The following is a 17,700-nucleotide window of genomic DNA, read 5'->3' as shown; positions in this document are numbered from 1 at the left end:
TTCCATCTCCGGGCTATTGTAAATAGAGCTGCAATGAACATTTTGGTACATGACTCTTTTTGAATTATGGTTTTCTCTGGGTATATGCCCAGTAGTGGGATTGCTGGGTCATATGATAGTTCTATTTGTAGAATTTTAAGGAACCTACATACTGTTCTCCATAGTGGCTGTATCAATTTACATTCCCACCAACAGTGCAAGAGTGTTCCCTTTACTCCACACACTTATTGTTTCTAGATTTTTTGATGATGGGCATTCTGACTGGTGTGAGGTGATATCTCATTATAGCTTTGATTTGCATTTCTCTAATGGTTAATGATGTTGAGCATTCTTTCATGTGTTTGTTGGCAGTCTGCATATCTTCTTTGGAGAAATGTCTATTTAGGTCTTCTGCCCTTTTTTGGATTGGGTTGTTCGTTTTTTTGTTATTGGACTGCATAAGCTGCTTATAAATTTTGGAGATTAATTCTTTGTCAGTTGCTTCATTTGCAAATATTTTCTCCTATTCTGAGGGTTGTCTTTCAGTCTTGTTTATGGTTTCCTTTGCTGTGCAAAAACTTTTAAGTTTCGTTAAGTCTCATTTGTTTATTTTTTTTTATTTCCATTTATCTAGGAGGTGGGTCAAAAAGGATCTTGCTGTGATTTACGTCATAGAGAGTTCTGCCTATGTTTTCCTCTAAGAGTTTGATAGTTTCTGTCCTTACACTTAGGTCTTTAATCCATTTTGAGCTTATTTTTGTGTATGGTGCTATGGAGTGTCCTAATTTCATACCTTTACATGTACCTGTCCAGTTTTCCCAGGACCACTAATTGAAGAGGCTGTGCTGTCTCCACTGTACATTCCTGCCTCCTTTATCAAAGATAAGGTGACCATATGTGTGTGGGTTTATCACTGAGCTTTCTCTCCTGTTCCATAGATTTATCTTCTGTTTTTGTGCCAGTACCATACTGCCTTGATTACTGTAGCTTTGTAGTATAATCTGAAGTCAGGGAGCCTGATTCCTCCAGCTCCATTTTTCGTTCTCAATATTGCTTTGGCTATTTGGGGTCTTTTGTGTTTCCATACCAATTGTGAAATTTTTTGTTCTAGTTCTGTGAAAAATGCCAGTGGTAGTTTGATAGGGATTGCCTTGAATCTGTAGATTGCTTTGGGTAGTAGAGTCATTTTCACAATGTTGATTCTTCCAGTCCAAGAACATGGTATATCTCTCCATCTATTTGGATCACCTTTAATTTCTTTCATCAGTGTCTTATAATTTTCTGCCTACAAGTCTTTTGTCTCCTTAGGTAGGTTTATTCCTATATATTTTATTCTTTTTGTTGCAATGGTAAATGGGAGTGTTTTCTTGATTTCACTTTCAGATTTATCATCATTAGTGTATAAGAATGCCCGAGATTTCTGTGCATTAATTTTGTATCCTGCTACTTTACCAAATTCATTGATTAGCTCTAGTAGTTTTCTGGTAGCATCTTTAGGATTCTCTATATATAGTATCATGTCATCTGCAAACAGTTACAGCTTTACTTCTTTTCTGATTTGGATTCCTTTTATTTCCTTTTCTTCTCTGATTGCTGTGGCTAAAACTTCCAAAACTATGTTGAATAAGAGGGGTGAGAGTGGGCAACCTTGTCTTGTTTCTGATCTTAGTGGAAATGTTTTCAGTTTTTCACCATTAAGGACGATGTTGGCTGTGGGTTTGTCATATATGACCTTTATAATGTTGAGGAAAGTTCCCTCTATGCCTACTTTCTGCAGGGTTTTTATCATAAATGGGTGTTGAATTCTGTTGAAAGCTTTCTCTGCATCTTTTGAGATGATCATATGGTTTTTCTCCTTCAGTTTTTTAATATGGTGTATCACGTTGATTGATTTGCAAAAATTGAAGAATCCTTACATTCCTGGAATAAACCCCACTTGGTAATGGTGTATGATCTGTTTAATGTGCTGTTAGATTCTGCTTGCTAGTATTTTGTTGAGAATTTTTGCATCTATGTTCATCAGTGATATTGGTCTGTAATTTTCTTTTTTTGTGCTATCTTTGGTTTTGGTGTCAGTGTGATGGTGGCCTCATAGAATGAGCTTGGGAGTATTCCTTTCTCTGAAATTTTTGTAAGAGTTGAGGAGGATGTGTTGAAGCCGTCTGGTCCTGGACTTTTTTCTATTGGAAGATTCTTAATTACAGTTTCAATTTCAGTTCTTGTGATTGCCCTGTTCATATTTTCTGTTTCTTCCTGGTTCAGTCTTGGAAACTTATACTTTTCTAAGAATTTGACCATTTCTTCCAGGTTGTCCATTTTTTTTGGCATATAGTTGCTTATAGTAATCTCTTATGATCCTTTGTATTTCTGTGGTGACTGTTGTATCTTCTCCTTTTCCATTTTAAATTTTATTGATTTGAGTACGCTCCCTTTTTTCCTTGGTGAGTCGAGCTAAAGGTTTATTAATTTTATCTTCTCAAAGAACCAGCTTTTAGGTTCATTGATATTTGCTATCATTTTATTCTCTTCTGTATCATTTATTTTTGCTCTGACCTTTATGGTTTATTTCCTTCTACTAACTTTGGGTTTTGTTTGTTCTTCTTTTTCTAGTTGCTTTACGTGAAAAGTTAAGTTGTTTGTTTTAGATTTTTCTTGTTTTTTGAGGTAGGATAATATTGCTATAAACTTCCCTCTTTGAACTGGTTTTGCTGCATCTCATAGGTTTTGGATCTTTGTGTTTTCATTGTTATTTGTCTCTAGGTATTTTTTGATTTCCTCTTTGATTTCTTCAGTGATCCATTGGTTGTTTAGGTGCATGTTGTTTAGCCTCCACGTGTTTGTGTTTTTTATAGTTTTTTTCCTATAATTGATTTCTAATCTCACAGTGTTGTGGTCAGAAAAGATGCTTGATATGATTTCAATTTTCTTAAAGTTACTGAGGTTTGATTTGTCACCCAAGATGCTATCTATCCTGGAGAATATTCAATGTGCACTTCAGAAGAAAATGTGTTCTGTTGCTTTCAGATAGGATATCCTATAAATATCAATTAAGTCTATCTAGTCTAATGTGTCATTTAATGCTTGTGGTTCGTTATTAATTTTCTATCTGGATAATCTCCATTGGTGTAAGTGGAGTATTAGCATTTCCCACTATTATTGTGTTACTGTTGATTTCCCCTTTTATGGCTGTTAGTATTTGCCTTATATATTGAGGTGCTGCTATGTTGGGTGCATAAATATTTACAATTGTTATATCTTCTTCTTGGACTGATCCCTTCACCATTATGTAGTGTCCTTCCTTTTCTCTTGTAATAGTCTTTATTTTCAAGTCTATATTTTGTGATATGTGTATTGTTATTCCTGATTTCTTTCAATTTCAGTCTGTATGTGTCCCTAGGTCTGAAGTGGGTCTCTTGTAGACAGCATATGTTTGGGTCTTGTTTTTGTATCCATTCAGTGTCTTTTGGTTGTAGTATTTAATCCATTAACATTTAAAGTAATTATCAATATGTATGCTCCTATTACCATTTTCTTAATTGTCTTGGGTTTGTTTATGTAGGTCTTTTTCTTCTGTAGTGTTTCCGACCTAAAGAATTTCCTTTAGCTTTTGTTGCAAAGCTGGTCTGGTGGTGCTGAATTCCCTTAGCTTTTACTTGCCTGTAAATCCTTTGATTTCTCTGTCAAGTCTGAATGAGATCCTTGCTGGCTACAATAATGTTGGTTGTAGGTTTTTCCCTTTCATCAGGTTAAATCTATCCTGCCACTCCCTTCTGGCCTGCAGAGTTTCTGCTGAAAAATCACCCGATAACCTTTGAGGATTCCCTTTTGTGTTATTTGTTGCTTCTCCCTTGCTGTTTTTAATATTATTTCTTTGTATTTAATTTTTGCAAGTTTGATTAATTTGTATCTTGGTGTGTTTCTCCTTGGGTTTATCCTATATGGGATAATCTGTACTTCCTGTTCTTGGGTGACTATTTCCTTTTCCATGTTAGGGATGTTTTAGCCTATAATCTCTTCAAATATTTTCTCAGACCCTTTCCCTTTCTCTTCTCATTCTGGGACCACTTTAATTCAAATTGGTGCATTTAATGTTGTCCTAGAGGTCTCTGAGAGTGTCCTCTTTTCATTTTTTTCTTTAATCTGCTTCTCAGCCATTATTTCCACCATTCTATCTTCCAGTTCACTTATCCATTTTTCTGCCTCTTTTATTCTGCTATTTTTTCCTTCTAGTGTATTTTTCATTTCAGTTATTGTGTTGTTCATAATTGTTTGTTTGTTCTTTACTTCTTCTAGGTCCTTGTTAAACATTTCTTGTACCTTCTCAGTCTGTGTTTCCATTCTATTTCTGAGATCTTGGATCATCTTTACTATCATTACTCTGAATTCCTTTTCAGGTAGATTGCCTGTTTCCTGTTCATTTATTTCATCTTGTGGGTTTTTACCTTGCTCCTTTTTCTGCCACATATTTCTCTGTCATCTCATTTTCTCTGAATTGCTGTGTTTGTGGTCTTTGTTCCACAGGCTGCAGGGTCATAGTTCCTGTTCCTTGTGTTGTCTCCCCCCAGGTGGGTGAGGATGGTCCAATGGCTTGTATAGGCTTCCTTGTAAGAGAGACTGGTGGCTTCCCTCTGGTGGGTGGAGGTGAGTGTTTTCCCTCTGATGGGCAGGGCTGCATCAGTTAGTGTGTCTGTGAGCTTAGTATGACTTTAGGTAGCCTGTCTACTGATGGATAGGGCTGTGTTCTTGTCTTGCTGGTTGGTTGACATGAGGTGTCAAACACTGGATCCTGTTCGTAGATGGCTGGAACTGGGTCTTGGTGTTAAGATGGGTACTGCTGGGAGAGTACACACTGATTAATTTTCCTTGGGTCCAGCATCCTGGACTCTGGTCCAGCATCCTGGACTCTGATGGTCCAGCATCCTGGACTCTGATGGTCCAGCATCCTGGACTCGGCACTCCTACCCCAGAGTCCCAGGCCTGACCCCTGGCTGAGGAACTAAGAGCCTGCAAACAAGTCAGTTCAGCCAGAGAATAAAGAATAAAACAAAAAAGAAAAGAAAATGAAAAAAAAAGAAGGACAAATAGCAAAAACAAAACCAAACTGTAACAACAGCAACAACACACAAAAAAAGAAATCAAACACACAAACAAAACCCAGGACAAATGATAAAAACAAAACCAGACAGAAACAAATACACAAAGAAACAAACAAACAAAAAAACCAATTAAAAAAACAAGAGAACGACTAAGCAAAAGAACGCAAAAATGTAAACAAACAATAAAGAATAAACTAATAAAAATAAAAACAAAACAAAAAGCAAACTAAAAAAAACCCCAAGAAACATAAAACACACAAAAATGATCAAAAAAGAACAAAAGCAAGAAAAAACACAAAATAACAAAAAAGGAAAGTAAAAATAGAACAATATATTAAGAAAAGTAAAAAATAATAAATATATAAAAAATAATAAATACAACAACAACTGAACCAAATGAAACAAACAAAAAAGAATAATAGTAATAATAATATTTTACTAGGGACTCTGCTCTCAGTGTCCTTGCTCTCTCGCCACAGCCAGCCCCCATCTCCCAAGGAGGCCCTCCAATGCCTCTAGGTAGGTCTCTGGATCTGTGTGAGCACTGTGTGGGTAGCTCATACTTTGAGCTGGCCCAACTCCCTTGTGTACTCTCCCCCAAAGTCCACTGCTGCTAAAATTAGACCAGACTCAGTTGTGAGAGCATTCATTGTCCATTCAGATATTACACAGACACGGGGTATACCAACCTGATTGTGGGGATATAATCCATGGCTTATGCTGCTGCAAGGAGAGATTCTCATTCCTTTTCCTTAGTCGCAGCACCCCCGGTGCTCAGCTTTAGTTTTGGCCCCACCTCTTCATGTGGGCTACCCTCAGGCATCTGTTCCCCACCCAGGCTAGAGGGAGTGAAAGCAGTAGCTGATTTGGGCATACTTACTCAGGCCAGGGAGGGGTACAGTAGCCACAACTAGGTTATGCATGAAGTGCCTGTGGCAGCAGAGACTGGCAAGAATTTGCAACAACTGGGGCATGCTTGCTCTGGTGGGAGTCCCCCCCAACGCCTGCAGAGGCAGGTGCTGGCATGTGGGGGCAGTGGTGGTCCCACCCTGTTTGAGTCACTTAACAATGGTGCCTCATTTTCTAGGCAGACCATGCTTCCTCTTGGAACATTCTCAGCCGCAGAACTCCTCACTCCCATCCCCTCTGTTGTATTCACACAACCAACAGTGGTCATTTCTCTGGATCTCTTCTCCTAATGCCACACTTCAACACTCAGCTCCCACCAGCATTGGCAGATATCCTTCTCAGGCTGGGACACCCAGCACTGATTCCCGAGGAGGATTTGTCATGGGTGGTACTCAGGACCTCAGAGCCTGTGTGGGCAGAGGAGGCCTTGGCTTGAGGGGTGAGTAAGCCTGCTTAGATGGATGCCCCTCCCACTGCCCACAGTGGAGGCAGAAGCCAGCAGTTGGGGAAGGGGGTTGCAATGGTGTCCCCACCCCTTGCTCACCCCTCAACAATGGCACCTTGCTTCTATGGTGTCCCGGGTTTCTTCTGCAAACTTTCCCTGTTGCGGAGCTCCTCACTCCTGTCCTTTCAGGCTGTGTCTTTTCACAGCCATCAGCTCTCCCCTCTCTAGGTCCCTGCTCCAAACCCCACTTTCCAACACCCAGCCCCCCTCCACAACAGGAAACATATGAGTGAGGCTGGGTTTCACAGGGCTGCAGCATGGACCATGCACACAGTTCTTACTTTGTTCTCCCTTCCACAGACCATCTGCTGTGTTCCCCTTTGATACCCCAAAGATTCCTTTCTGATCCAGCTGATTTCCTCTCCTTACCTTCAGTTTCCCTCATTCCTCTTTTCTTTTTTCTTTCTGTCATCCTACCCAGTTGCAAGGGCATTTTTCTTGTCCTTTTAGGTGTCCAAAGTCTTCCACTAATGTTCAGCAGGTGCTCTGTGAGAATTATTCCATTTGTAGATGTATCTGTGATGTATTTGTGAGGAGATATGAATTCTGCATCTTCCTATTCTGCCATCTTGACTTCTCCCTCTCCCTAAAAAATTTTAAAACCTGAGTTGTGGCCTAATATATGAGCTATCCTAGAGAATGTTCCATGTGAGCTTGAGAAGAATTTATATTCTGCTTCTGTTCAATGGAATGTTCTGTATATGTCAGTAAGATACAGTTGGTCTACAGTGTTAATTAAGTCAGCTGTTTCCTTATTGATTTTCTGCCAGGATGTTTTATCCAATATTGAAAATGAGGTATTGAAGTTCAATACTCTTATATATTGGTATCTCTTTCTCCCTTTAGCTCTGCTAATATTTACTTCAATTGTTTAGATCCTCCAATACTGAGTGTATACATTTTTACAATTGGGTGTATATATTTTTACAATTGTTATGTCCTCTTATTTTTATATATTGACATTCTTTCTCTCTTGTAACTGATTTTGTTTGATGTCATTTTTATCTGATATAGAGCCCTCTTACTCTTTTGATTACAATTTGTATGGAGTATATTTTTCCTTCCCTTAGTTTCATCCTATATGTGTCCTTACAGATAAAGTGACTTTCCTTGAGTTGGCATATTATTGGATTTTAAAAATTCATTCAGTCATTCTGTGTGTTTTGATTGGAGAAGTTATTCTATTTAAGATAAAGTAATTATTGGTAGAAAAGGAGTTATTATTGATATTTTGTTAGTAGTTTTCTACATGATTTGTATTTCCTTCATTCCTTTATTCCTCTTTTGATGTTTCCTTTGTATTTTATCTTTTTGTAGTGGGTATCCTTTAATTCTTTTTTATTTATCTATTGTTTATTAACTAGAGGTTTTCTCTTTGTGGTTACTACAAGGCTTACATAAAAAATCTTATTGTTATAACAATCTATATTAAGCTGAAAACAACTTATCTTCAATCACATGTAAAAACTCTAAACTTTTACTTCTCTCCCCAAATTTTATGCTATTGATATCACACTTCACATCTTTTTATATTGTGCATCCATAAAAAAATCCTTTTGCCTATTGTTATGTTGAATACTATTTTTTACCTTTTACATTGGAGATAAGGGTGACTTATGCACCATTATTACAGTATTAGCATAGGCTGAACTTGAAAATATATTTATAGTTGTCCCTCAGTATCTGTGGGGGATAGTTTCCAGGACTCCCTGCAGATACCAAAATCTGTGGATGTTCAAGCCCTTTATATAAAATGGTATAAATGGCATAGTGTATGCATAAAACCTACATACATTTTCCTGTATACTTTAAATCATCTCTAGACATTTTATCATACCTAATACAATGCAAATTCTATATAAATAGTTGTAAATGCAATGTAAGTAGTATGTAAATAATTGCCAGTGCATGAGAAATTCACGTTTTGCTTTTTGGAATTTTCTGGAAGTTTTAAAAAATATTTTTGATCTTCATTTGGTTGAATCTGTGGATGCAGAACCAGCAGATATAGAGGGATGACTGTACCATTACCAGTGAGTTTTATACTTTTATTTTGAAAACAATGTTTTCAAATTGCTATTAGTAGCCCATCATTTCAACTTGAAACACTACCATTAGCATTTCTTGTAAGATAAGTCTAGTGGTGATGAACTCTCTTTGTTTGTCTGGGAATGTCTTTATATCTCCTTCATTTCAGTTTTACCAGATATAGTATTCTTCATCAGTAGTTATTTTTCTTCTTTTAGAACTTTGAATATATCATCTCTCTCCCTCCAGTTTCCAAATTTTCTGCAGAAAATTCCAGTCCTTTAAAACTTCTCTCTTTGACTTTGATGTTTAACATGATTTTAATGTGTTTCAGGGTAATCTTCTTTGGATTGATCTTGCTTGGGGATCTCTGAGTTCCCTAGACCTGGATGTCCATATCTCTTCCAAGATTTGGGCAGTTTTCAGCTATTATGTCTTTAACTAAACTTTCTGCCCCCTTCCCTCTCTACTCTTCTTTTGGAACTCCCAATATGAAAATGTTTGTTTGCATGATTGTGTCCCACAATTCACACAGACTTTCTTTACTCATTTTTATTCTTTTCAATTTTTGTTCCTCTGAGTGGCTAATTTCATATTACCTCTCTTTAAGTTCACTGATTTTTTTTTCTTCTGAATGATAGATTCTGCTGTTGAAGCTCTCTATTTATTTTTTTAGTTTTGTCATTGTATGTTTTAGCTCCAGAATTTCTGTTTGATTCTTTTCTGTGGTTTCTATTTCTTTACTAAACTTCTCATTTTGTTCATTTTTGCTTTCCTGATTTTGTTTAGTTGTCTATTTGTGCTATTTTGCATTTTATTGAGTTACTTTAAGATGACTATTTTGAATTTTTTTGCCAGGCATTTCATAGATCTCTATTTCTTTGGGGTCAGTCACTGGAGCTTTATTTGTTTCCTTTGGTGGTATCATATTTGCCTCATTCATCTTGATTTGTGTAACATTGCACTGGTGTCTGTGCATCTGAAGTAGCAAAACACCTCTTCTAGTCTTTCTAGACTGGCTTTGGTAGGTAACGTGTTTCTCCTGTACTTTCCCTGGGCTAATGGGATTACCTCCAAAATCAGTCATGCTGGGTTGGAGCCAGGTCATGAGGTTGTTGCTGGATCCACATTGCGGTCTGCAGTTGATGAGCTTGTTACCAAGGACTTGAGATGGTGTGGATCCTATCTGGTCTCTGGGTGGATGGGACTGTCTTCAGGACCTTGTTCAGTAGGGTGGCATGAGTACAAGCATCTGCTTCAGAGTCTACAGTTGGAACTATAGAGAGCTTGCCTGTTACTAGTTGCATGGGCAGGTGTGGCTCCCATCAGATCCCTGGGTGGACTCCTGCCCAGTCACCAGGTGGGTCCATGGGCAGGCAGGACTGGCCCCAGATCATGGCTGAGAGGAACTAGAGTCCCTGTGCTGTTTCAGGGTCCACAGCTGAGGTTGAAGTACTCAGACCTGACTCTGGAGACACTGGAGGGTGTCATTGACCAGGTTCCTTACTGTGCAGGAATGCTTCCTCACCACAGCTAGTAGTGGCCAGAGCCTAGTTACAGGGTGACTCCAAGGTATGCAGTCAGACTTAGTATGGTGGACTTATATCTGGGGGCACTGATAGTCCTTTCTCCGTATAGGTCCTTGGGCTGTCAAGACTATTCATAGACTGTAGCTTGGGAGAGGGTTGCTAGAGCTAAGTCACAGGGTTGTTTCAGGATCTGCTGTCAGACCAAGTTCAGCTGGCCTGCCTCTGGGGGTACTGATGCGTATGCCTCCCAGTTGCATTCTGTGTTGGCAGGAGTGCTCATGGATTGTGGATGGGAAGGGCTGGAGCCAAGTCTTGAACTCTATTGAAGTTTCATAATCTTCTACTTGGATACTAAAGCTCCCACAAAAGCAATTTTTTCTGTGCATGGCTACCAAAGTATTGTTGCTGAAGGGGATATATATACAAGGGACCTCCTATTCCACATATTGCTGAGGTTGGCTATACAATATTTTGAGAACCTTGGTAAAGGGTATATTGATATTCTTTGTACTACTTTGCAACTCTTTTGTAAGTCTAAATTATTCCCAAATAGTTTAAAAATTATTTTAAAGTTTAAGAAAAGAATAGTGTTAATGGAGTGAATAGACATGGGATAATAAAAGAATCCATAAGTCCATTATTGACACTAACAAAAGGAGGAAGATGGAAGAAAACAACTCTTTCAGAAGAAAGCCAGCTAATAAATACAGAAGAAATGAGAGGGTTTGAAAATCCATGTTTTATAGTCACCAATGTAAGAATTGATTCCGCAAGGTTTATGCAATCTCCAAGGAATAGCAATACAACAAACAACCATGTATTTGTAGAGGTGAAAAAAAATTATCCTACTACCCTCTTAGGTTCTCTAGCTGTGTCCTGTAAGTGGACTAACAAAAGACAGACTAACAAAAGAAGGATATTAACATGCACATAACTCTTGCACAAATGAGAGGACCCAGAGATGAGTAACTCAAAAGAGTGATTATAATTTGGGCTCATACAGGGTAAAAATCATTAGGTGAAGTTTTCCACACATCTTGAGAATTCGGGCCTATATACAGATATCTTGCCATCACAATATTTTGTCTCTAAACTTTCATCCATACAACAATTAGGGTAGAGAAATCTGACAAGTGTGATGCCTATGATATGGTTTTCATTTAATATAATTTAATCTAGTGTTGAACATTTATTTAATCTATTTGAACATTTATTTAGGCACTAATAAATCTTATAAGGATATTTTAATTGGATTATTTTTAGTAACACCTTTATACTAGCTTGACTGTATTATTTTAATTTCAATTTAACTGTACGGAAAATAAAATATTTGACTATATATGTACATATATATACATAGATATATATATATATATATTTATACTTATATACTTAAAATAAGGAAAAAATAAATTTATCCTTTCCTATGGTTAGATATATATATATATATATATATATTTAAATATATGTATATAAAATATTCTTTATTTTACCTGGGTCATTTATCAATTAATTTAGGAAATGATAGACATTTCTTGGTGACTTTTTCTTTGGTTTAATTTCCCAAACATATATCTAGTGTATGTTAAATGGGATTTTTTAATGTTATACTTCCTCATATTGTGTTTTGTTTTCTTAATTTAAATAGTAAATTGACTTTGTTTATAACTTTGTGTATAAAAGAAAATTTAGTTATCATTTAATCTATAGAACTAATTAACCATATTCACAGTAATATAACAATTAGTACTTTCTTTAAGAAAAAAATGCTCATTCCTCTTCTATACTTTCTTTTTAGCCTCTCATCCTTCAGGTATACTAGTTGGATATAAAATAGTCTCAGCAAATCCATATTTATTATTACTGGAGTATAAGATGATGCTATGTGAGAACATTTATAAATCAGAGGGAAAAAATGAACTAAGATGACAATATTTTCTTCACAATTGCATTTTTTTTCTCAATAAAATAAAGAAAAAGAAAAAAGAGGAAGATTAAGACTGTGAAGATCAGGTTAAAGGAGAACTTAAAAATATAATAATCACCAGTAACAGCTGAAATTCAATAGATCTAAAAATTACATTGAGAAGCTGCATGCAAAATTATAAGCTGTTTTTGTAATAGTTTCTTGTGCCAGTTCAATTTGTTATTGAAAAGATTTTCAAAATTCTCATCATTATGTAAAGGACAAGAATGAATTTATTCATGAATATAAATGTGCTCATTTTTTGTGTTGTCCTAAACTGTACTTTCTCCTACCAGCAAGCATCTGTAGGTTTTACCTTGTTGAAAGTCACTCAAAAATAAATGTAATCGAAAGCAGTTCTCTTGCCAGTAAAATTTAACCTTTAGAAACCTCTTCAAGAGTAGTAGTATTTCAGGAAAGCCATAGCTTTACCAATTACTTTTTTCTTTTCCTTCACCCCTTTAGTAATTAATTCTCTGACATTAGCCACTGGAAGATTTGACCTAGAAAAGATGATAGGTAGCTAAAAAACTAAAAGAAATGCAATATCATTCCCATCTTAGGGTATTCTGATAATACTATCACACAAATATATCCCATAGCTACATACATTTCAGCATCCATGAACACTAAAATGATCTTGCACTTTTCACACTGGTTTCATTTCAATTTACAACAAAAGACTAACCACAACAGCTGTAAAAAGTGGTCACACATAATGTGATCTTTAAGCAAATGTTTACTCATGAGGCACCCACTTCTCTGCCAGTGCTCTCCAGCTGACTGGTTGCTCAGCATGTACTATAATAATCACCACATGGTACAGTAGCAGGAACAGAGCAACCAGCAATAAGGTGTCCACTATGCATTCAAAAACAAATATCAAATGTAATTCTCCAGAAAAAAATTGTGCATTTAATATAGACTACAGATGATTTGACTATTTGCATCTTTTAGGGGACATTTTTCTTAGAACAAAGATATACAGAGAATATTATAACAAAATAATAGGAATGTACATATACATATATATTCCTATTATTTAGGTTGTATGAACTCTTTGGAAAATGTTGGTAAGCATACACGCACACACATTGTCTGCCTTAGTTTGGTCAGCTCTAACAATTTACCGTAAGCAACAAACATTTATTTCTCACAGTTCTGGAGTCTGAAACTCTGGATCAGGGTGCCAACATGATCAAATTCTGGTGAGGGCCCTCTTCTAGGTTTCAGATTGCTTATTGATCCTTGTATCCTCACATGCCAGAAAGACAGCTGGAGATCTCTCTGGGGTGCTTTTTATAAAGACATTGATCCCATTCATGAGAGCTCCACCCTCATGATCTAACACCTCCTAATACCATCACATTGGGGGTTAGGATTTCAACATATGAATTTTGTTGGAGACACAAATAGTCCAATGTGCATGCACTCACACACACACACAGAAACCCTGATACTCCATAAAATTTTAAAGGATTATTGTCCTCTAAATAAGGAGATTTCAACTATTTTTGATTGAGACTCACAGTACAAAATAGAGTTTATACTATGAACCATAAAATACATAGGTGTGTGTGTTTCTTTATATAGCTAACTGAAAAGTTTCATGAAGCTTGCAAGTAAAAGCTAATATTTTATCCTATTCTATTCAATTTCATTGAAAAAAACTCTCTGGATATGACCTACTAATTTGATTTTGTAAAACATTGTCATGACTGTCATATGAAAATAACTCGCCTGAATGTTATGCCATAATACTGAGTACCAATATTCATATTTATTTCAAACTAAACAAAATTATTAAAGTAATACTTTAGAAAAATTTAATAGAAACTGTGCTAAATTTTAAAAATATATACTCTGTGTTATTAATTTTTTGTGAATGTCTATAGAATATTTTACCTAAATTGTACTTCTTTAGCTTCCGTATATCATGATGTGCATTTAATGAAACATTAAAATATGGGCAAATTTATAAAGAAAATCATTTTTATTAATCACTCCAATCACTAATCTAACAATTACCCTCTGACCTTGTAAATAATATAGTTAACTTCTGTGCAATCACTAGAATATAAACCTAACATATCCTACAAACTTATTTTAAAACTTATTTTTGTAAAGTGCCACCTGAATGCTTATCCTTGGCTATTTCCATCAAATCAATTAAGACTGAACTAGAATACTAATAGTCCAGCCTTCCCATCTGCATATTCACCAGGCCATATCTAAGGGACTAATTGTGAATACATTTGTCTTCTATTAAAGTCTAATTTGGAAGAAATTCTCAGACAGAACCAGTCTAATCTGAAGGTCCTCAAACACAAAGATTATCAAACAAATACAAAGAGACACTAATTGCTTTGTCTAGAGTGTTTATAAAGAAGTTCAAAAAAGAAGAGCACTTGATGAATCCAACTCACAGGAATGAAACTAGGACATCCCACTTAACAATACAATGCCTTCATTTGTTATTTTTGATTAGGGTTTATTCAAGTTTTGTTATTACAAATGTCATTGCCTACGAACACCATTTAGGATTTTTTTTACATAATAAATTTTTCCAAGAGAGAAATGTCCCAAGTTCTGTATAAATTACAAAAATATTCTCCTAAAGAGTTATACCAATGCATAATGCCACATCAGTGCACGATAGTATCTGATTTACCATCTCGTTGACAAGATGAACATTATCTTGTAATTTAAACGTGTTCACACTGTTGCTTATAGAAACAATTAATACAAAAAGAATCATACTAAAAAGCAATAATCCTGTCTCACTCCTCCTCACCACCAGTCCCATTTCTGAGCAAAACAGAGCCACCTTTAGTTGTTTATTTTTTTAGCTTTCCTAGTGTGTTATTCCATAACTCTAAAAAATATGTTAAGATCAGTATTACCTAATTCATCACTTTAGACATGATCCACTTGATTCCTGTTATTTTAGATTAGGTTAGTTCACATACATATCTGTATATTTCTTCAAAACCTCCCTGCCCAAGAAAATTAAACCATTAATATTATTTCATTTAGTGATAGTCTTTATAACTCTGTATACTATACCTATATCTCTAGTTCTAAACTCTGTATTTTGTAGGATAAATTTGTTATCAATCTTACTATTTTCCTTTACCCTCCCACTTACCAGTTTCTGTCTTTTGTATGTTTACTTTTACAAATCATTACTAATGGTAAAAAAAAGATATTTAGCTATATTTTTTACTATGTGCTGTAATTGTGACTCTGGGTGAAATTGAGCCTAAAATGCATTAAGTATCTCTCATTCTAAGTTCAAAGTCCTGCTAGAAAGGAATCAGCTGCAAATACAGTTTAGGATCAGTAACTCCCCACAGGGCTCACTGAGATTTCCATAACTAGCTTACATTCTCCAGTTACCAGGCTACCACATCTCACTCTCAGCCTTCCTGGGGGAGAGGAAAGAGTATGTTCCTTTTTTTTGAAACCAAAGGAGAATGACAATGAAAGTGAAACATTTATAAAGCTTGTACATGCCTGGAGGAAATGTCCATTACCATCTTGCTACACGTTTGGAATTTGTTGAACTTCAGAACTCCCCAGGCTCGACTTGGTGTCACCAACAGAAGAATATGTGGTGCCAGTTTGGGGAAGAATATTCTGTGAGCCTAGGATTATGGTACTTTTGCTCTTTTTAGTTCCCCTCCTCTGCTTTAGAGAAAAGAAGGCTGTTTGGCATAGTTCTTTTGAAATTTATAGATTTACTTAAATATAAAACAAGGTGCCTGCATTCTTATTTGAAAGATCCCTTAGTAGAAGGCCTTCGTGAATATAGTAGTACAGCAAAACTTAAAGAAAGGGTAGTATAGTTTGTTTATGAAAAGATAGGCCAACCCCCACTTTGTACCAGTCCCTTGAGACCCCTACAGTTTGCAAGAGAGAATCCAGAGGTTCCCACATCATGCTAGTGATAAAAATGTATATTTAGTATTTCTCTAGTTTGAGCTGATTCTATCTGATGCTGGGGCCTCTGCTGTTACAGTAGTGTCTGCACAGTTAGTGATAATCATTGTCCAGAGAAATGTTTTGCTTCACCTTCACCTCCTACATCTTTAGGGTACCATACAGAGAGGAAGTTGTTTCTTTCTTAAACCCAAGATGTTGTGTGGCCTCCCTGCTGACCTTACCATTTGATTGTCAATTAAGAGGCATTCGGCAGTCCGAAGTTAGGAGGGTGAGAATATTCTGAGAAAGAGTATGTGTATAAAGCACAAATCACTGCCCTCCCATTACAAGCCATTTTGAAGCTTAAACCAGACTAGTTTGTCTTAGATTGGGTAGTAGGATAAATGCATTGAAGCAATTTTGAGATTAAAGCTTGAAAATGAGAAGAACTGAAATGTTAATGATCAAAACAGAATAAGCAGCTTAAAGTGAATGCAAAATTATGGAATCTACCCAAGATTTTATCAAGATACCTGGTACCCATTAGGATAGTGAGTTTCAATATGGTACAACTGGAAACTATTTAGGAGTAGTCACTGGAAAAATAAAAAAACTCCACTTTGTGTTTAAGCCTCAAAACATCAAGCAAATTGAGGCCCCTCAAAACCCTGGTTACATTCATATTATAATCGGTAATCACATGTCTTCTGTACTTTGTCTATGGGTCAACTCCAAATAACTGAAATTAATAGTTCATATAATCATAACAAACTGTTTCATGGACATATATTCTGTTTTGTTTTATTTACTTTCTTGTACTATGTTTTCAGGAATATCTACCGGTATTTCTAATTTTCATGTATTTTTGGATTTTACCTTATCAGTGAATTATTCTAATGTCTCAAACATATTATATTTTCTACAGGATCTCCTTTTTAAATAGATAATTTCATTTTGGAACCCTGTATCTTCCTCTTCTCTACTGAATCAGTTGATAACTAAGCCTGCAGCACTTTCCTGGATTAAATATACTAATTTCTGAATTCTTATATACTCCTTTCTTGGTTTACTTCCTTGATTTACTTTCTTGATATTTCAGAAACATCCTGAAGTCTCTTGTCAAGAAGTTTGCAAGTGGTAAGTCTTCTAGTTCTGACATGACTTTATTCTGCTATTTTCATTGATATTTTGAGTTATAGCAATGTAAGATAAAAAATAAGAATTCCTCAGATCTTTGAAGGAACTCCTTCACATTCTTCTAACATCCAGTGTTGCTTATGCAAAGTAGAAAAATAGACCACTTTGGAGGTGAGTTTTTCTCTCTTCTCTTTTTCTCCCTATCTCTTCTGTCATTTTAGAATGATATGTCTAATTATGCATATTGTTTATGGAGGAGAAAGTGAAGGGCACTGAGTGGAAAGCTATTCAAAAATTAGATTGCTGGAAAAAAAGGAATATGCTTTTTTAAAATTAAATTTTATTAGAGTACAGCTGATTTACAGTGTTGTGCCAGTTTCTGCTGTACAGCAAAGTGAATCAGTTATACATATACATATATCCACCTTTTATAGATTCTGTTCCCATATAGGATATTGCAGTGTACCGAGTAGAGTTCCCCATGCTGCTATACAGTAGGTTCTTATTAGTTATCTATTTTATATATTAGTAATGTGTATATGTCAATACCCATCTCCCAATTTATCTCTCACCCTCCTTTCCCCCTTGGTAACCAAAAGATTGTTTCTACATCTGTAACTCTATTTC

The sequence above is a fragment of the Stenella coeruleoalba genome (assembly GCF_951394435.1).
Source record: "Stenella coeruleoalba genome assembly, chromosome: X".
Taxonomy (NCBI): Eukaryota; Metazoa; Chordata; class Mammalia; order Artiodactyla; family Delphinidae; genus Stenella; species Stenella coeruleoalba.
The sequence above is the reverse complement of the archived record's forward strand: the minus strand, read 5'-3'. Positions refer to the sequence as shown.